This window comes from Vulpes lagopus, chromosome 15, assembly GCF_018345385.1.
Source record: "Vulpes lagopus strain Blue_001 chromosome 15, ASM1834538v1, whole genome shotgun sequence".
Classification (NCBI taxonomy): Eukaryota; Metazoa; Chordata; class Mammalia; order Carnivora; family Canidae; genus Vulpes; species Vulpes lagopus.
In genome coordinates this window covers 10640564-10662446 of record NC_054838.1, presented here as the reverse complement: position 1 = coordinate 10662446, position 21883 = coordinate 10640564, and the positions used below count along the sequence as shown (strand labels likewise).

The following is a 21883-nucleotide window of genomic DNA, read 5'->3' as shown; positions in this document are numbered from 1 at the left end:
TATACAATGCCTACTTTTGAAAGAGACAAGGGTAGTTTAATTTTTTAAAGAGAAAAAAAATAGAATAAGATGCTTTCAGCTTCTGAGAAGGTAACTATTTTCCTTCACAGTATTTTCCTCTCCTGACATAGGTAGTTGATGTGAGTAGGTTAGATTCCAGTCAGTTCTCACACACCCTTGGTGTGGCCCATTCATTATGGATGTGCAAAACAATATCCCACCTTCCTTATCTCGCAGACTGGCTTCTGCACACCTTACTAAGAAACCTTCCCAAGGCCGTGAGGTATAACTTTCTGCCTTAGATCATGTAGCAAATAAGCAGTTCCAGTATGGAAATTAAAGTTCCTAAAAGAAGCCATTGTCACTGATCCCATTTGCTTGTTCTTAGGCCAGACAAGATAAATAATTCCATTGCCTTAGCTGCCTCATCATTCAGTGTAACTGGTGGACAGTTTCTGCAATAGTTGAAAGGAATGGGAACTCAAGCATTCTGAATGCCATGTTATTTTTATCTTACTTGTCTTAGTCATAGTATCCTGCTACATTCCTTTAATAAAAAGGTTCTACAGTTAGAAGATGGCACCTAACAAAGCTTAAGACTACTGAACTTAGAAACAACAAAGTCCATGCCCTAAACACGGAAATTCTCAAGACTGAAAAACAATTACTTTGGGCCTATGTGATTAGCATGACTTCTTGCCTAAGTGATCAGAAAAAAACTGACTAAAAGATTGTTTAAGTTGAACTCCAGAAATAACCATATGGAGACTATAGCCACAGTATCCCTTCTTCTAATTTTAGTCTCTCTCTTTGTTAGATTGCTAGAAAAATTTCAGCTAATTGGATCACCTTCATTCAAAGCTAGTCAATGTATGTCTGGTGGAGGGGGAACTAAGGGGAGCAAAGAAATCAGAAAAGAGAGCATTTGGGTAATGAGAAATGTAAACTATATTTTAGTATTTTAATAAAGGCCATCTTGGTTGAACTGCCAGTAATTATCTTGTATTTGTCATTTAAAAATTGTAGTCATCCTAAAAACTTACTAAAAGAAATGACTGAATAATATGAAAGAAGAGAGAAAGGAGGTAAAAGAAAGGACAAAGCAACTGAGATAAGATTTGAATAACTCAAAATTGTATCCTTTCACTCAGATTTCTAATAGGATAAGCTCAACTCCTTGGAATTATTCTTTTTCATAAGAGCCCTTCAAAGATACTTTACATTTCTTTCTCCATCTTCTTCGCCTGCTAATCCTCACTATGATACCTTGCACAAATTAAAAGCTTACATTTAATCCAAAGGAGCCATACAGTTTAATATTTTGTGTTTTACATAAGAATTAAGTCTTCAAATAAAATATGAATTGATAATTCCATACAAATAATATATTCTTTCATAAAGCATTAGATTTATACAAAATGTATTAAACTATATTTAAACATTCACATCTTTTTTAAGTTCATTCAAAATGCCTGTCCCAATCAATGCTACTACTAAAAGAAAGATAAAGCTCATTTTATTTTTTTTTTTTATAAAGCTCATTTTAAATAAATTTTCACTGTGCTCTGCTTAAATATTGAATTACTTAAACTCGAATTTATAATGTTTGGTTTTTTAAAATACTTTTCCTAGAAGTCTATCCTCTAAAACTCCATTCTAAGAGTACACTAACAGAGGACAAGTTTCCTATGTCTTTGTTGTTATCAAATGTATATGAGCTCCTTAGATTCCAACAATATATATGTTTAAATATATTTTAAACTCAAGTTACTTAAAAATGGTCTTATATGCTTACATTTTAGTGCCTGCCCATACTCTACACTACTTCTATATTAATAAATATGTATCTCTTTAAAGTATTGTAATTAATCATTCAAGTTCATTCCATTTTTTTTTCTTGAAATTTACCTCTTTTCTGAGGAAAAAAAATATCTTTGTTCTCCTAAATATCATTTAAAATTTAATAGTGTTTTGGGGATGGTGAATAAAGCAGAAATATCCCCATTTGGTTACACATTATACATTCACTAACTAAGCCTTTGGCTCCTTAGTACATAATCTCCTCATGTACTGACAGCTCTTTGAATTCTGTATCATCTCACATCTTTTCTATGTGTACAGGCACATAGTACTTTTCAAGTCCAGACAACCAAAAGTCTGTAAGAAGTTACCAGGGTAAATTATTCATGTGTATATAGACTAGCCTCTTTGAGGTAATTCATTCCTATAATTGAGCCCCATCTTCAAAAAGTAAGATATTTATTCTTCCAGCTTATTGTAACGGGCCCCACCATTGTGTTATTTCACTGGAAATCACAATAAACTGAGGCTTTTTTACCAGTTGGTTCTTTTTCTATAGTCCTCTTAAGGATACACTTCCAAAACTTAATAACACTTAAAGTAACAGAAAAAATTATAAAAATTCCACAAAAGGAATTAAGATCTTGTTTACAAGCTGTAGCTATTTCATTGTGTGATAAGAAATAATAAATAAACCAATACTTACAAACACGGACAAAAAATCAGCCCCAGCACCCAGAAATCACTGGTAAATTGCCTTTGAATTCATGAAAGTGACCTGAAAGTTTAGACAGAAAATGAAATTTAAAAATATAAGTAAATTGATTTATATGCTTTATTAAAGGAGTATATACATTCTGTCTACAAATTACACTACTTTTATTCAGGTAGTTGTCCCCATCTACTTCAACAACTTTTTCCAAGATGATAATACCAAAGAGAAAATTATTCCATTGTTCTACCTCCAGGAATACAACGTCTCTGTCCATTCTGGTTTTAATAAAAAAGTCAGTAGAAAAGTTGTTGCTGAAAGTATCAAGAAGTAAAAATAAAAAGGATAAAAACATTTTTGAGGGAACAGAAGCTTACAAGTTACATTTGAAAAACATGTTTAATTTATGCCTGCAAGTTAAAATGAATGTACTTCACAGAAAATATCTTGGATGTGTCCAACAGGAATATCTTATAGGTAGAATAAAAATGAAAAGATGTACTTTTTGTTCTATTGAAGGTGTGGAACCCATTTAGACACTTAGGGTATATGCAGTGCATTCTGTGTAAGGCACAATTCAATCCAAAATTCTTTTGCTTGCACACACTTTAGTTCTGGCTGAAGAGGTAACAGATGCAACTCAAACACACAGAGCTAGCCTTGTAAAAAGTTTTAGCTAGCACAATGAGTCACTTTATGCCTCTAAATATCTATGGTTTCCTCTCTCCAGAACCCCCATGCATTAGAAGGTAGTTTGGTAGTTTATTTTTATTGTTTGGTCTAAATACAGCACATGTTTAGTTCCGTGAAAACAAAGAAACTTTGTTGCAAAGGCCATATTCTTTCCAAAATGTGAGAATGGCTATGAGTAGTATTCAACTTAAAATAATAATGGAGCTTGAGTTCCTAATTTAGGTCAGAGACTTTCCTAGACTTAGAGATTGGTTTGATTCAATCCACATTTTTAAAATATAGCTGGTAAACATCTAGATTAGTTAACTAGCCTGATTAGTTAGCTAACTAGATTTAAATAAAATTCTGGAAAAAAATGAATCTTGATCAACATCATTTGTAGGAGACACTATTTCCAATGTTCTATTTTTAGCACAAATGGCTATAATGAATTAAGCGTCTGAAATTGAGATATGAAATAAATACTTAACTCAGCCCTTCCCCAGTTCCTATCATATGCTTTTGCCTAAGTGACCCAGATAATTTATTCTATTTTCCAGTCAGGATTGATAGATAATAAAGCCCTGGGCATTTGGACAGCTTTAAGTATTGATGGTTAATACACCTATTAGGTTTCTTCACTATACTTCCTTTTTTTTTTTTTTTTTAAGAATGGTGCCTCAGGCCTTCTTCACTCCAGTTTCACCAGTTCCCAATAATTGTATGATGCTTACTTCCAAGGATGCAAGAAATACAGAATGTCTGGCCAGGGAAGGTAGCACTGAATTTATTTTTGGCATAACACTCGTTTCTTTCTCACAGTTTTCTGATCTTTTCAGATCCAGAACAATTTTATCAGGGACACTACATAACGCTATGTGGACACACTATGTGTACTATTCAAAGACAGCAAAGAATATTTGTTCTAATATAAACTATGCTTACTTTTTATCCTGCTCTGAGTTGTAAATTATAATTTGAAGTTATCCACAAATAAATCTATATCAATATGCTGTATATCCAAAAGCATAAACTCTGGAAGAATCCAATACTTACATACTATTAAAAAAATCCACACCTTGTCTTTCTGGCAACTATTCCTTTAAAGGCATGAATTGGAATTATGCAAAATACACAATACATCCCATTCCTTCATTTGTGTTTAAATGATGGGGGATAAAATAAAATGCATCCAAAAAATGTTCTGGCTGACATATATGTCATTTTTTCAATCATCAGCTCCTTTGGAGTTATGATCGCTAACTCTGGAAATAGTTTAAATTTGGAAAAAATCAGATTCTAGACATTTAGGGCAAATAATATTTTAATAAACATCAACATGAAGTCGGTAAATCTCATTTGTCATATCAATGCAGTCTTACTACGTATGTTAAAAGCAAGTCTGAATCACATCATCAACTGCTTTACACTACTGGTGAATTTTGGAGCAAACAATTTAAAAACCATAAGCTTCAATCACACAGTTCATTGTTATAAAAAAGAAGACTTTAATGCATACTTCATCCTGCAGACAATTTGTGAATAAAGAAGTAATATTTTATGATGGGCAAAGAGTTAAGAATTAACTCACAAGAATTAACACACAGTTTAAAGTAAGCTACCTCTTTAAGAACTAGAAAAGTAAAAAAAAAAAAAAAAAAAAAAAAAAAGAACTAGAAAAGTTCAGGCCATTTCCAAAATAAAAGTGACCACTTTGGTCTTGAGGGCAGCACAAAACTAAAAAGATAGAGATGGAAATGCCAGAGCAAATTACCATCTGTTCTGGAAAATCACAATCTGTTTAGGAAAATGAATCCTCAGAACACCCAATCACCATGGATTGTCCCCTTCCTCTATTCATTCATTCATTCATTCATTCAGCTATTGACAACCATGGGTGAGAGACTGTTCCAGACAGTATGAACATGAAAATTTTTAAAAATAAGTAAAATAATTATGTTGTAAAGCTAAAACTAATACAGTGTTATATATAAATTATATATCAATTAGCAGATAGGCAGATAACTTTTTTTTTAAGTCATGGCCTTTCCCCTCAAGGATTTTTTTTTTTTCCCCTCAAGGATTCTTAAAACTATCGATAATCCAACCCGAGCCACAGACTATTACATCTGACCATGGTGGTGACATGGTCCATATTCTCCGGTTGTCAGATCCTTTGTATATCCTTAATTTATTAAATAAAAAGTACATTGTTACAAGCACTTAAATATTTTTTTAAAAAGAATACAAAGAGGAAATGAACTAATGAAGAAATACAAATGTGTAATAACAAAAAAATGTATATCATCAAAAAAATACAAATAAAACATATTCACCTAAAATACTGGCAAAATAGTTTATAAACTGGACAAAAACTAGTATTAGTGAGGGTGTGAGGAAAAAACACTTTCATATACCATTGATGAGATTATAAACTGGGTACAACTTTTCTGAAGGGTAATTTGACAGTAAATGTTAAAATTTTTAATGTCATCCTTTTTTCCCCCTTTTTAAAATTTAAATTCAATTTACCAACATATAGCATAAACACCCAGTGCTCATTCCGTCAAGTGCCTGCCTTAGTGCCCATCATCCAGTCACCCAATCCCCCCACTCTCCCCCCTTTCCACAAACTTTTGTTTGTTTCCCAGTTAGAAGTCTCTCATGGTTTATCTTTCTCTCTAATTTTTCCCCACTCAGTTTCCCTCCCTTCCCTTATAGTCCCTTTCACTACTTTTTATATTCTACCTACAAAATTTCTAATGTCAATATCCTCTGACTTTGCAATGCTACTTCTAAAAATTATCCTAAAGAACTAATCACAAACTATTAAAAAATATATATACATATTATATGTATATTCATTACAGCATTTTTATAACAGCCAAAAATTGGAAATAACCTACAAGTGGATAAGTAAATTATGATATATACATATAACACTGCTCTATAACCATTAAAACTTAAGATATAAATGTATATTTATTCAAATAAAAGAGATGGCCAAAATGTATTGTTGAACTTAAAAAATACATGTATAATAACCAATCAATTTATAGAAAATCAAATATGTGTATATGCACACGCATGTACACAGAAGTTTCACAAAATAAAGTACAATTTAGCAAAAATGTTAACACTTAGTGAGATATAAGCTTATTTTTACTTTCTTATCCTTTTAAGTTGGTGTTACTTAGATTTTTTTACACTTAACATGTCTAATTGGTCCCCCGAACAATAAAGTTATTTCTAAAATTTGGTATATTACTTATGTATTCAAGACTAGTCACCCAAATCCAGACTAACTTGCTATTAATCTGGCAGCCACCCCAAATACTAATAATACTAGTTACAAAAAGAAAAATCTCTGAATTACAAGGCAACTTCAAACAAGTCTCTTGACACCAAGTCAAGAAACCATAAACATTTTCATAAAAGCATGTCCGACTGTACCAAAAATAGGTAATAGATCAAAAGTAAACAGCAAATAAATACACTGCCACCTCCCTGTATAATTACATTTTAAAAGCTTTCAAACTAGATTTTTTAAATTTTGCTTCAAGCTGTCTCTAAGCCACTCCCATTTCTTTTCTTATCCCCACCTTTTTATTATTATTATTATTATTATTATTATTATTATTATTATTTGATTTAACAAGAAGTTTCAAGCATCAAATGGGTGGTTGGATTAAATGACCTTCCAACCCCAAAAATCAATGATTCTAAGGTATTTTTTTTATGAATTCAAATGCTTCCAAAAATACTTGTAACAAAATTTTGTTCACTTTTACATTAAATTATAGCTATTGCATGTTCAAAACTCAAGTCTAAGATTGAAATCTTTTTGCTTTACAGAATCTTTGATTTAATAATGTCATACAGAAAGAGCCACTAAGTTAAAACAACCCCCTTTAAAGCACTTATTTTCTTAACTGACTTGAAAAAAATCAATGCCTGGTCTTTTATACATCAAAATAAAAATTAGGGAGGGGTCGCCTGGGTGGCTCAGTCAGTTAAGCATCTGCTTTCAGCTTAGGTCATGATCTCGGGGTCCTGGGATCAAGCCACACATTGGGCTCTCTGCTCAGCACGGAGTCTGCTTCTCCCTCCCCTGCCCCTGTGCTCTCTCTCAATTAAATGAATAAATAAAATCTTTTTTAATATTTTTAAAAATAAATAAGGGGCAGCCTGGGTGGCTCAGTGGTTTAGTGCCTGCCTTCATCCCAGGGCGTTACCCTGGAGACCCCAGATCGAGTCCCACGTCGGGCTCCCTGCATGGAGCCTGCTTCTCCCTCCACCTGTGCCTCTGCCTCTCTCTGTCTCTTCTCTGTGTATTCTCATGAATAAATAATAAAATCTTAAAAAAATAAAAATAAATAGGTAAAAATTCAGGAGGCATTAAAAAATATCCTATAGGCCAATTCAAATAAGTTTTCTTGGAGTTTTTATTTTGTATTACAACTACTATTCTCCCCCAAGCTGCATCAGTTTTTAAAAATGTAAAACCTTCTTCGCTATTATCACTTTTGCTATTTATAGATAGCATTTGTAGGTTAAAGGTATGTTTCTTGAACTCCATAATTCTTACATTTCCTTTTCTTCTTAATAAGTATACTAAATTATGTAGAATTTGAATCACCGTAAGAGTGAAATATGAAATTCATCTTTCAAAGGAACTGATAGTGACCAATTTTTTTTAACGTAAATGCTAATAAAGAGCATCACAATAGTGAATGGAAAATGAGGGTTTAGTTATTGACATTTATATCTTCTAATGCTAAGGTGAGAGTATTTCTGAAGTGTCAAGGAAGATAGTTTAAGATGCTACCTATTTCAATGCTCTTCCTTCCTGGAACAAGAACTCATTTCCTCAAAGAAACATGAATTTCTCCTTTTCTTAAAGATCTCCAAAGATAGTTATTATTGAAGGCTACTTCTAGTAGCCTGTTCATGTATTCTATGCTGCTCAGCCTACATCTTCAATATAATTTCAGTATTGAGAGCTGCAATTTAGAAGCAACATTGACAAGCATTCAGAGGAGAATGGCTAAGAAATCTAACAGGAACCATGTTACATTAGAATGGTTGCATGTTCTAAAGATGGTTCATTGCAATGAACTTCAGAGACCATCTATACATACCAGTGGTTCTCAAACTCTTTGATCCAAGACTCCTTTACATTTTTAAAAACTATTGAAAATCCCAAAGTGATTCTATGGTCATAGCTATCAATATTTATTATGTTAGAAACTAAATCTAAGGAAAAAAATAGTTATTCATTTAAAATAAAATAAATTATTAAATCATAATCATTTGATGATGAGCCTATTAATTACATAGTAATTTAAATAACACACTGTTAAAATATAAGCATATTAGCCAAAATAAAAAAATAAGACTGGCATTGTTTTGTATTTATGCAAGTATCTTAAATGCCTCATTTAATAAAAACAGCTGAATCCTCATAAGTGCGCCTGCATTCAGTCTATTGTGATATGTTTATTTGGTAGAAGTATGTGGAAAATATCTATCTTCACATAGATAGGAAATTGGAAAGAAGAAGAGTTATTTCAATCGCCTTTCCAGATAATTGTAACTGTTCTTTTTTGACATCAAAATATGACAAGTAATAGTTTCTGAAAGGTTAATTGTAATATAATATCTAAAAACAGTATCAGTGAGCTTTTTATATTCTGTTACTTTTAAAACTCACTGATCTTTATTAAATGCATTTTTATCCCTGAATGATTTTGTAGCACCATGCACTGGTTCAACTGGGATATACCAGTTCACTGAGTTGTTCAGAACTTCAAAACACTAATATTTTTCATTATTCAATTTTTTAAAAATCACATTTGTTAATATCCTCAACAATTTTATCAGGAACGTTTTTAAATATTGGGAAGTCATCAACCTCATGATGGTGGACATAAGTTTTCCAAACTACTAATTTTCACTTAAAAGCTCAAATTTCATTATTGAGAGCAATGTCAGTTGCTTTTCTTAAAAATGGCTGACTGGTTCACTTTGCCATTTTTGAGACTACGTCTGCCAAGCAGCCATGTGAATAGCCACTTTGTCTTTTTTTTTTATTATTGGAGTTCAATTTGCCAACATATAGCATAACACCCAGTGTTTATCCCGCCAAGTGCCCCCCTCAGTGCCGGTCACCCAGTCACCCCAACCCCCCGCCCACCTCCCTTTCCACTACCCCTTGGTTCATTTCCCAGAGTTAGGTGTCTCTCATGTTTTGCCACCCTCACTGATATTTTCACTCATTTTCTCTCCTTTCCCCTTTATTCCCTTTCACTATTTTTTATATTCTTTTGGCCATTCTTTCAAGTAAAACTGAGGTTCTTCGAAAAAAAGTGGTAAGTTCAGCTTGCAACTCAATCACACTTGTGACTTTTCTCAAGAAATGTATACTTCCCATTTCATCACAAAGTGTTAGAAACTATGCTCAATGGTCAAGAATTAATAAAATGGATAATTTTTCCTGAATCACCTACAACATTTGTAAGCAAAATTGGCTTTTTCATGTGTGAATTGTCGTTTTTTTTTTTTTTAATTCAGGGCTGCCTGGGTGGTTCAGTTGGTTAAGTATTCAAGAGAAATTCAAGAGAAATTAACTCTTGATTTCAGCTCAGGTCATGACCTCAGAGTTGTGAAATCGAATCCTGCATTGGGCTCTACTCTCAGCAGGGAGTCTGCTTGAGATTTTCTCTCCCTCTCTTTTTGCCCCTACCCTGCTGATGCTCGCTCAAACTCTCTCTTTCTCTAAAATAAATAAATTAGTATTTTTTTTAAATAAAGTAAAATAAAAAATAAAATAAATTCAATGACTACTAATATAATTTTGTACCATTGTCTTGATTTGTACTAAGAAAGCAGCAATCTTGCCTCAAATTGCTTTGCATCCTCAGTGTAAATATCAACCCAGTGAAAAAGGCAATAACACCTTAGTAGCATGATAAAAATCATCTTAATTTTTCAGACCTTTTGAAAGGGTCTCAGGGGTTCCCATGTGTCCATGGGCCACATTTTGATAACAGCTTATTACTCTAGTACTCTACTTTGAAGCTAAGGAAACTATATAGTTTAAAATTTTCAAGCCAACAAAGAGTTAGTATCTAGCACAGGGAGTATAATATGGTAAATGCTGATTGTAAGTTAATTTATCTTTCTTCTTTCCAAAAGAAAGAACAATACTCATGGGTGAGAATTACAATGTGGTGGATTTTAGCTCCAGACAATTTTTTAAAAGCAACGGTGTTGGGAAAACTGGAAAACAACATACAGAATAATGAAACTGGAACACTTCCTTATACCATATACAAAAATAAATTCAAAATGGATGAAAGACCTAAATATAAGACAGGAAACCATTAAAATCCTAGGGAAGAACACAGGTAGCAACCTCTTTGGCATCGGCCATGGCAACTTCTTACTAGACACATCTCTGGAGGCAAGGGAAACAAAAGCAAAAATGAACTACTGGGACTTCATTAAGACAAAAAACTTCTGCACTGTGAAGGAAACAATCAAAACTAAAAGGCAACCTTCAGAATGAGAGAAGATAATTGCAAATGACATATCTGACTGGGTGTTATGCTATATGTTGGCATATAGAACTCCAATAAAAAGTATATACAAAAAAAGGGTTAGTATCCAAAATCTATAAAGAACTTATCAAACTCAACACCCAAAAAACAAATAATCCCGTTAAGAAACGGGCAGAAGACATGAATAGACATTTTTCCAAAGAATACATCCAGATGGCTAACAGACATATGAAAAGATGCTCAGCATCACTTATCTACAGGGAGATACGAATCAAAACCACAATGAGATATCATCTCACACCTGTTAGAATGGCTAAAATTAACAACTCAGGAAACAACAGGTGTTGGTGAGCATGCAGAGAAAGGGGAACTCTCTTATATTGTTAGTGGGAATGCAGACTGGTGCAGCCACTCTGGAAAACAATATGGAAGATCCTCAAAAAGTTGAAAATAGAACCACCCTATGATCCAGCAATTACATTACTAGGTATTTATCCAAAGGGTACAAAAAATACTGGTTCAAAGGGCCATATGCACACTGATATCCATAGCAGCATTATCAACAATGGCCAACCTATGGAAAGAACCCAAATGTCTATCAACCGATGAAAAAATATATATATGTGGAATATTACTCAGCCATAAAAATGAATGAAATCTTGCTATTTGCAATGATGTGGATGGAACTAGAGTACACAAGTGAAATAAGTCAGTCAGAGAAAGACAAATACCATACGATTTCACTCACATATGGAATTTAAGAAATAAAACAGATGAACATAGGTGGGAAAAAAAGAAAGGCAAACTATAATACAGGCTCTTAATTAGAGAACAAAGTGAGAATTGTTGGAGGGAGGTGGGCAGGGGGATGGGTTGAATAGATGATGGATATTAAGGAAGGCACATGATGAGCACCTGGTGTTAATGTAACTGATGAATCACTAAATTCTACACCCAAAAATAATATTATACTATATGTGAACTAGAATTTAAATTTTAAAATTAAACAAAAAAAATGAAAAAAGGAAAGCAATGGAATAAGTTGCCTTACAAAATAGAGATCTGTTGCTGGAGCTGTCCAAGTAAAAGCTGGGTGACTCTTGCTGGGGTTATTGGAATATAAAGAATTCCCACAATGAGTTGAAAGTTATACCAAAACTTAGCTAATTATAATCACCTAGAAAGCTTTTACTTAAAAAGTATGAATTTCTGGGCCCTACCCCAGGCCTGGAGTTTCCACTTTATAAAAGCTCCATGGATGATTGCTAAAGCCAGCCTTGCTGCAGATGGTGTTCAAGAACTACTATGCTAGTTCCCCTCTAAATGTCCCTACCACTTTAAGATTTTACAATTTTATATTTTATCCACATCCACTGGGAAGTATATGCTTATACTTTAATGGAACATTTCCTAAGTCTACTTTAACACATGGGAGATAGTCAGATTAAGGTATTTCTGGGTCAGAAGAGGAGAAATTAACATCACATTTTCTAGGCCCATCAGTTTACCTCTACCAACATGTGCAGCAAAATAGTAAATCAGAGGTAAAATTGCCTAAGTTTGACACATTTTCACAACTGCCAACACTTTACTGCTCTACTAAAATAACAGTTCAAGATCTATCCGTGAACAAGGAGAGTCAGTATAAAAATTGTGTCTACATGAAAAATGAATAAGATTATTTAGAAGAAGAGAGCATGTCATATACTTTATAAAAGCAGCTTATTGCTATGAACCATGACAAAAATACAGACCACAAACATCCAAAACCTATTTACAGAATCACCATGCAACTTAATCCCCAAAACTCTTGTATTTTGAGGTCTTGTCTGTAAAAAAAATTGTAAACACAACATAAGGCAGCAAGCAAGGTCACTTGACCAGAATCAAATGAAAAATTAGCAGTGGGCCAAAAAGACATTCGGAATAGATTTTATACCTTTCACTCAGTAAGTTTGTTCTCTTTCATGTCTTCTTTCACATCATGTCTTCTTTCACATCCTATGCTTTTCTTAGCAAAATATCCTTCTTGGAAATAACATCTATTACTGTGTTTTTTAATATATCTTTTTTCTTGCAGTCTAATTTCAGACATAATGGTATCAGTTTTTTTTTAAATAATAAATTTATTTTTTAATGGTGTTCAATTTGCCAACATACAGAATAACACTGGTATCAGTTTAATAACAGAAGTCAGAGAAAGTTTTGTGCAAGTAGGACTGGAGAAAAAAGTGATTATCAAATCATAATTCTCTGATTTCCTATATCATAACCACCTGGGATACTTATTATAATTAATTTTTTTAAAAAGACTGTTGGGCCCCACCTGAATCTATTGATTCTGCAATTCTGAGAGTATGGCCTAGGAATCTATTTTAAAGCATAGCCCCCAGGTAATTCTTATGCACACTAAAATTCAATAACTGTTGGGCTAAAGGGCAACTGTGTTAAATGTGGGTAACCTCACAAAAACTTTTGTGCATAAACAAAAATCTTGTAACTCCATAAAATTTCTTTACCTTATGGAAAATATTCTCAATGATTTTGGAATTCCTGTTTTTAAAAAATAAAATATTTTCTTAAACGTAAGGGAAATTAGAAGCTAAACAAGGGAATTTAACTTAAAAACTAAGTCTTAGTTATTTCAGTATGTTGTATTTTTTTTTAATTTGAGAATGATACAAGCAATTTTCCAGCAATTCAATTAACATTTCTGAGAGCCCACAGGATGCATAACATGAATTGGGACCTCTAGGGATAGAGAACAATAAAGCACAATTCCAGATCTCCAGTAACTGACAATTTGGACTCATTGTAAGATAAATATTATAGTTAGAATAGTCTCAACATTTGCAGTGCATTATCATACCCAGAAAAAGGAAAGGATTCCATCCCTGCTGTGTTTTCTCTCCAGAGTCCTGCTCACAAAATAAAGTGTCAGGACATTTTGAAAGCATCATTTAACAAAAGCTTGCAGAAAGTACTAATTTTTAAGCCCATATTTATTTTTTTAAATCAGCCTACTATTTTCTATTGAGTAAACTAATAGATAAAGGAGGAAGAACTGTTCTTTACACTTCTTCTAGGTAGTTAAATCAAGATAAATTTAAAGATGTCTAAAGAGGGTCCAGTTTGATACTCATATTAAGACACTCTTCTCATTACCATTCTCAGTACCACTCCCTCTTAACCACAAATAATGACTTCAGTAATGGAGTTCTGTAATTTAAAGTATCAAGCAAATAACACTAAGTTACTTAGATGAGTTGACACCGCCTGTTGTGCAAATATGTACTTAGGATAAGATTATAAAAATAACAGCTGCATTATCAACTGGATTCAGACCAGAACAATTTATGTGAATGCAGAGTCAACATGGTCTGAACTTGCTACATAGCATGTATACAGCACTTTATATTTTTTAAGCATTTAACAGTTTGTGATAGAAATTGAAACATGGAAAGATGCTAAAAGAAGAGAAAAATAAAGATCTAGTGACTATGGCTAATTATCTAATAGTCCTGATTCCTAGAATAAATCATAGTTATTCATCATTTACTAAATGTTTGCTCTGCACCACACACTATGTTAAGCACTAAAAAAAAAAACAAAAACAAAAATAAAAGTGAATAAAGTAGAGTTGGTAACTTTAAGAAGTTCAAAGCCTAGTAAAGGAGACAAATAATTAGTTTTGTGTGAAATTTGGTTAGGTGAAGAAAACAGATTATAAAACTATATAATCTCCTTTTCTGAAATAAAGAATACATAGAGGAGGGGCACCTGCCTGGCTCAGTCTATACAACATGAAACCTTTGATCTCAGTGTTGTGAGTTCAAGCCCCACATTGGGTGCTAAGATTACTTAAAAATAAAATCTTTTTAAAAATCCTTTAAATATACATATATATTTTTTCAACATTTCACATCATTTATTAATGCAGTATACATTAGATCCAAAATCTGCAGTGTCTAAGCATACCATGTTTAGATCTTTCAGATTCTTCTGCAGTTTTAGGTTATGTCTACGGAGGTACCCTTAAGTGGATGAAAACACATTCTATAATTATTGAAAATATAGTACAGAGTGAAATGATTTAAATATAATTTAGGCACATATTGATTATGAAAATATATATCTCTCAATACAATACTTCTCTGTCTTGGTAAAAATAATAAAGCAAAGAAAATAATCCATTTCTGAAGTTGCTTTCCCTCACCTGTAAAGGTCCGATCGCCCACTATGCATATTGTACCCTTTACTGTTCAGGAAAGCTTTGCCTATGTATATATAGAAGAATAAGCTACGTAAATATTGAAGACATGTCATTCTCCCAAAGGAGACAAAGTAGTTCTTAATGATTCATTGCTTCAATTTGATGAGTCTGTAGAATTCAGAACCTATTTGGACACAGCTTATATCCCTGCTCTTGGGGTAGACATAAGGACATGGGTCACTGGTAAGGAAATACAGGCCCTATCTCTGCTACCATAGAGATCAGGACTCAGGAAAATCAGGCTAGAATTCATTTAAACAAAACCAGAAAATAGAAGTCAAAGATCCACAGGTGCCGACTGAAAAGAAAGAATATGCATAGGAAAATAGAGATACTACTATTTATCTCCCAAAGTTTCAGTAAGGAATAGAGATATGAACATGCCAGATGGAAATGTCTTCTATAAATTTATTTCTCTCTCTGCTTTTTCCTTGAAATATGCCCAAGTCACAACTCACACCGATGAACGAGTAGCTACCATAACCACTTATGTTTTAAAGAAGAATGTCTCAAAGATACAGGACCCAAAAGCTGTGTCCTTGGCAATGCTTCCCCACCACCAAACTCAATAACTACACACTGCATACACACAGGGAGCTTAGTCACACACTATGGATTAGTCCTTCTCAGATCTCATTAAGTCATTTGCTCACTCTCAAAAACAGAAACAATAGAAGAGAATCACGTAGAAAGACCCTTATCATTTTACTGTATATTCCTCACAACAACTTAAAGTTTTTACTAAGTAAAGTCCAGACATGATCCCACCTGGAAGCTATCAGAAATTACCTCTCTTCCTAAATTAAAACTATTGGGGATACCAGAATGAGATGTACCCAAGTTTATAGACAAAGAAATGGACACATAACTCACTTAGGACCACATGACAAATTGGTGACAGAGCTTTCATTTTCAGTCAGTTTCCAATCAGTGGGCTTTGTTCATTCTATGAGGAATATAAATGTCTCCTGTTACTTCATCTGTGAAGTAGAGTGGGATACTTAACATTCACTTCTCTCATAATATGCCAGTTTTGATATTTTGCTCTCTTCCATTTAATGCATTTGATAAAAGGCATTTTGAAAAATGGAAATGGGGTAAATAACTGGATTTTTAAATACATTTTTCCAGTGCCAGCACTTTCCCATCCCCCCAGTTTCAATTAATTGCCAATTTCTCTACCTTCTTGTCCTAGAATTTTCCTAATTTCCTTTTCTTTTCCTGAGATCCATGATGAAACTGATAGAACTCTGTGTGTGTGTGCATGTGCATGTGTGTGTATGCATGTGTGTACATAGGGAAAACACCCTGGTAGACACATAATTCTCATTTTTCTACATTAGTGCTCTCATGCTAGCACTGGAACAAAAACCACTGCCTTTCTTAATGTGTAGAGATGGAAAACATTCACAGAGCTCTCCAAAACTCAAATCCCAGCCCTAACTTTGATCCCCATCAACCTTGTTTCTGCAAGAATTCACAATAAAAAAAAAAAAAATACCAGGCATTATAAACCAAATTCTATAGGCCAACCATTGTTCAGTTGATATTTATTTTCTCGTTAAATCCTCATAATTACTTTGTGATGGGATTTACTATCATTTTATAAATGAAAAACTGAAACTCAATGGGATTAGATATTCACAATGGATTAGATATTCACAATGGTAGTAATTTGGCAGGGTTGGCACTCAAATTCACAATCTCTGGTTTCAAAGCTATGCACTGTCCTAGTTTCATTTAAACAGCATTCCTTTACATTTCAGAACCTAGGCTTTTTAAAACCTATTGGTCCTGATGCTAAAAGAACTTCTTTTAAGAGATTCTAAATCACACCACTTCTGTACTCTGATCCTACTCCTGTGCTTCAACCACTGGAGTTCTCTGGGATAGGCACTATGCCAAGCTCACATATTAGCCTATAATTCAAAGCCTCCTGGCATCTTCTACCTCAGAGCAGCTCCCCAGAACAATTTTACTGGACAGAAGAGTCTTTCTACCAAAAAAATGAAATTTTTCATCATGTATATCATATACACCATATGAAAACTTACAAAATTTAAAGAGAAATAATCTAAGGCCAAGGATGTTATTTTATGCATCAAGTAAATAATTCATATTAGAAGTGATTTCAAAAAAAAAAAAAAACAAAAAAAAACAACAACAAAAAAAAAGAAGTGATTTCAAATATTAAATATAGAAGTTTAATCTCTTTCCAAGAATAAAATAATCTAAACAAATTTTAGGTTTAAAAGGCTTAATGTAAAAATAAATAAAATAAAATAAAATAAAATAAAAGGCTTAATGTAAATATTACACAAGTACATAAATTAAAACTGTTTTGTTGCCAGGAGTAACAAGCAGATCAATGAACAACAGAAAATCTAGAAATAAATGACAGTTTATTAAGAGTAAATTATATAAGTGATACTTCAAGTTAATGGAGAAATAACAAACTATTCAATAAATCATAAACTATTCAATATATAGAGATAGGCATTTGGGAAAAAATGCATTAAGTCCTTACCAATTTATACTAAAATAAATTCCAGATAAATTCCTTGAGTAAAAACTAAAAACATAAATAATCTTTTAAAAAATCTAAGCTACTACAAAAAAAATCTAAGCTGCTTACATAATTATAAAGATTATATTTGTTTAATCTATATATATGAAACATCTCTCTAAGCATAACATTAAAACAAGGAAAAGAATAATAAAATTGAAATGAAAATTTTTAAACTTCTATATTAACAAAAGACCACTAACAAAGTTAAAATAAAAACAACAAACTGAAGAAAGTGTACTTTGGGTATGGTATAACAAAAGGGAGTCATAAAACCTCCTAAATTAATAAAAATTTTTAAAAGTTGAAAAATAGGCCACAAAAATAAGCGGAATATTTACAAATGAGAAAATGGAAACAGCAAATAAGCTAAAAAATATATTAAATATCACAATTTTTTAAATGCTACATAATACAATTCATATCTCAATACAAAATAACATTCTAGCAAGAACTTAAAATATTATTAATATTTAATGTTTATGAGCATGAGAATCAGGCGCTCTCATTCGCTGATAAGAACGCAATACAGCACAAACTTTATGGAGGGCAATATGATGATTTTGCATTTGCTATATCACTTGTCAAAAAGAACTTAAAACAATATGAAAAAATAAGTTAAAAAAGTAAAAATGCCCTTTCTAATATACCCAAATATTTAATGTACATGTCTTTTGATACAAAAATTTTATTTCTATTTTATCCTAAGTAAGTTATTGGACAAGTGGGTAAAGGGTATATATGCAAAAACGTTCACTGAAGTATTGTTTATATTAGTAAGTGGCTGGAAACAACCAAAGGTTTGTCAATATTAGAATAAGTAGAGTATAATCACAAAAGAGTATCATGTAGTCATTTAATTGTGGCATATATCCATATTTATCAACAAGGAAGATATCTATAGCCTATTGTTACTAGGAGTAGCAGTGGAGAGGGAAGGCTTAGGAAGCATATGTATTTTTTACATTTGAATAAAAATATATGAATAATTACATGGATATGTATACATATGAACACAAAAAATATACATGCTGCAAAACAATATATGAGAGTTGATATCTATATATATATGTATACTTATATATGCATAAATACAAAAAGAAGATATGCAGCAAAAGTTTATTAAGATTATAAATTAGACTTTCTCTTTTTCCTGTTTCTTTTTTGTCTGGATTTTTTTTATATGCATTGACATTTATTTCTTCTATAATCAGAAAAAAAATGCTTTCTATTTAAAAACAAAAATTTTAAGGGTAGCTTTATTTTTAACTTTTTGAGGACCTTCCATACTGTTTTCCAGAGTGGCTGTACCAGTTTGCATTCCCACTAACAAGCATAGTGCTTTCTCCAAACCCTCACCAATTCCTGGTTGTTTCTTGTGTTGTTGCCTTAGCAATTGCACTAGTAGGTATTTATCCAAAAAATACAAAAATACTAATTTAAAGGGATACATGAACCCCAATGTTTATAGCAGCATTATCTACAATAGACAAATTATGGAAACAGCCCAAGTGTCCATCAACTAACAAATGGATTAAGAACATGTATATATACACACACATATATATAACATATAAATATTACAGCCAAATTTGCAATGTTTATATTTTAATAACATAAATATTACAGCCATAAAAAGGAATGAAATCTAGCCATTTGCAACAATGAAGATGGAGCTATAGAGTATAATGCTAAGCAAAATAAGTCAGTCAGTTACACATTTATAATTTAAAACGCAAAAGAAGGAGGGCTGGATGGCTCAGTCAGTTAAGCATGTGACTATTGATTTCAGCTCAGGTCAGGAACTCAGGTTTGTGAGATCAAGCCCTGTGTCCAGCGTCACACTGGGCATGAAGCCTGCTTAAGATTCTCTCTCTCTCTCCCTCTGTCCTTCCCCCCACTACAAAATAAAATAAAATAAAAGCAAAGGAAAAAGAGAAAATAGCATAACAATAATAATTTGAAGCAAACTATATTTAAAAACAAGGGATTTAAATTTTTAAAATTTAAAAAGTATTTTAAAATAAGGGAAGTTTAAGCCATATATAGTCCACTCACTAGGCATAAATATTTTATGGTTATAAAAAATTTTATGTACAATCTTAGACATTCTATATCAACAATAGCATGTCGATAGAATCCTGGCAAATGCTCATGTGATAATATGAAGCAAAAAATGGATAAAAATTATATTCACATATTTTTAGAAAAATAAAAGCTGATGCTTAAGAAAAAGACTGGGAGGAACTATTAAGCTATTAACAAAGACTGCTACCAGGTATGAGAGAAGGGGTAAGTTCTTTGCTTTCTGCGTTTTGTACTTTTCTAAATTTCCATAATGCTAGCATCTTTCATTGAAAAAAGTAAATTAAGCAGAAAAAAGGTATGTAATTCTACTATCTTATATAGAGTTCACAAATGTCATTACCTTGACCAACATTCAAATGATATTTTACCTACAATTAATATGCAAGTAAACCTTCCTAATTAATAATGTGAGTTCTATATCCTATATCTAGAAATGACAAACTTTAAGTAAAATATAGACCATTACTAGACATATTATTGTGGCAATTAAAACTTTTATTTGGAATCCTAGGTAATAGCATAGGAAAATGTTCATGTGCTGCAAGTCCATTCTATTACATAATAGAGTTTAAATGCAGCCAATAGAATTATCTAACTTCCTTTAAATCAGCAATATTGGGGCACCTGGGTGGTTCAGTGGTTGAGCGTATGTCTTTGGCTCAGGTCATGATCCTGGGGTCCTGAGATCGAGTCCTGCATCAGGCTCCCTGCCTGCTTCTCCCTCTGCCTCTCTCTCTCTCTCTCTTTCTTTCTTTCTCATGAATAAATAAATTAAATATTTTAAGATAAATAAATAAATCAGCACTATTCCTCTGAAGGTACAGAGTAAGGCACATCACCTACTTTTTCCTTGATAAGTAACTTCAGCTTCTCTACTTATAAAATGTACCTGATAATAGTATTGTGCCTCACAGATTTCTTGCTAAGATTAATGAGCTTGCTTTATATGTAATTAGTACAGTCTCCTAGCACTTTGGCACTCAATAAATGGTAACAACTGATACTATTATGGGCATGGTTGATCTTAAAATATTTAATCTCTCTCCTTTCTATTAGGATAGACTGTATGCAAAACTAATCAGAATGAAAGAAGGATGCTTTCTAAATTACAAATGGATATCTAAATATCAGAACCAACTTAAAATAGTTGAGTGTGTGAAAGATACAAAATTATATCTGGAAAATTATGTATTTAAACTCTGATTCTGCAAATATACATCTTTATAAGAATGTAATATTTACTATTGCTATGCTCAAGTAATTGTAAGCACAAAAAAAAAACTCAAAATAAAGTCAGCTGTGCTTGCATAGCTAACTTCTTAGAATAACAATTACATTGCACAGTATGAATTTTTAATCTTTTTTTTAATATTTATTCCATTATTTCACACTCTGTAGAACAACAGGAACCAGAAGGCAGTCTAGTTTAGTGAGAAAGAACAAAGACTAGGAGGCAGACCTAGGTTCAAATCCTGTCTCTGTCACTTATTACATGTGTGATCATGGGTGATTATTTAATTTCTCTGCATCTTAGTTTCCTCATCTCTAAAATAAAAATAATTATACTGCCTACCTCAAAAGATTTTTAGGATAATTAAATGAGGTTATCTCTATAAAAATGTCTAGCAAAGTGTTGAGCCCACAAATAAAGTAGTAAATGCTCAAGAATTTTTTTGATGATTATTAGCAGGAAGTAGCAAACATCTTCTGTAAAAGGCCAGATAGTAAATGACTTAAGTTTTTAAGTCCATATGGTGTCTGTCACATCTCATCAAGTCTGTCATCATAGAGCACAAGACAGACAATACACAAATAAATGGGCATGGTTGTATTCCAATAAAACTTCATTTGTAAACATAGGTAGTGAGCCACATTTGGTCACCTGGACATAGTTTGCTGAACACTAGCTTAGTGGCCTCCCCAACTGAGATCTTCTAAATGTGCCTCTAATATGTGAATAGTAGGAATATTTCTTCAATATTTCTTCAATATTTCTTCAATAATCACATCTTCCAGGTCTTTTCCAAAGTATGTTCTATAGAACGCTTGCTTTCTGAGTTAATAGATGTCACACTTCAGTAAGATTCTATGATTATAAGAGCTTGGGAAATCCTTGGTTGAACAAATTTTGTACCTATATAACTTCTTTATATATTAATATTTTTGTAAATCTCCAAAAAGAATATATTAAGTGTAATTCACTGAATCAT

At 32.4% G+C, this 21883-nt stretch overlaps 1 protein-coding gene across 10 annotated transcripts in view; it reads right to left on the bottom strand.

Annotated features, from left to right (window-relative positions):
• SOX6 (SRY-box transcription factor 6) overlaps positions 1 to 21883 on the bottom strand; it is a 585747-nt gene that overhangs the window by 480743 nt on the left and 83121 nt on the right. For 7 of the 10 annotated variants that reach the window (XM_041730058.1, XM_041730060.1, XM_041730063.1 and 4 more), the window contains exon 2: positions 2507 to 2578. The exons of the other annotated variants lie outside the window; for them this stretch is intronic. The gene's annotated coding sequence lies outside the window, so the exon portion shown is untranslated. The remainder of the gene's footprint in view (positions 1 to 2506; positions 2579 to 21883) is intronic. 10 annotated transcript variants of the gene reach the window in all.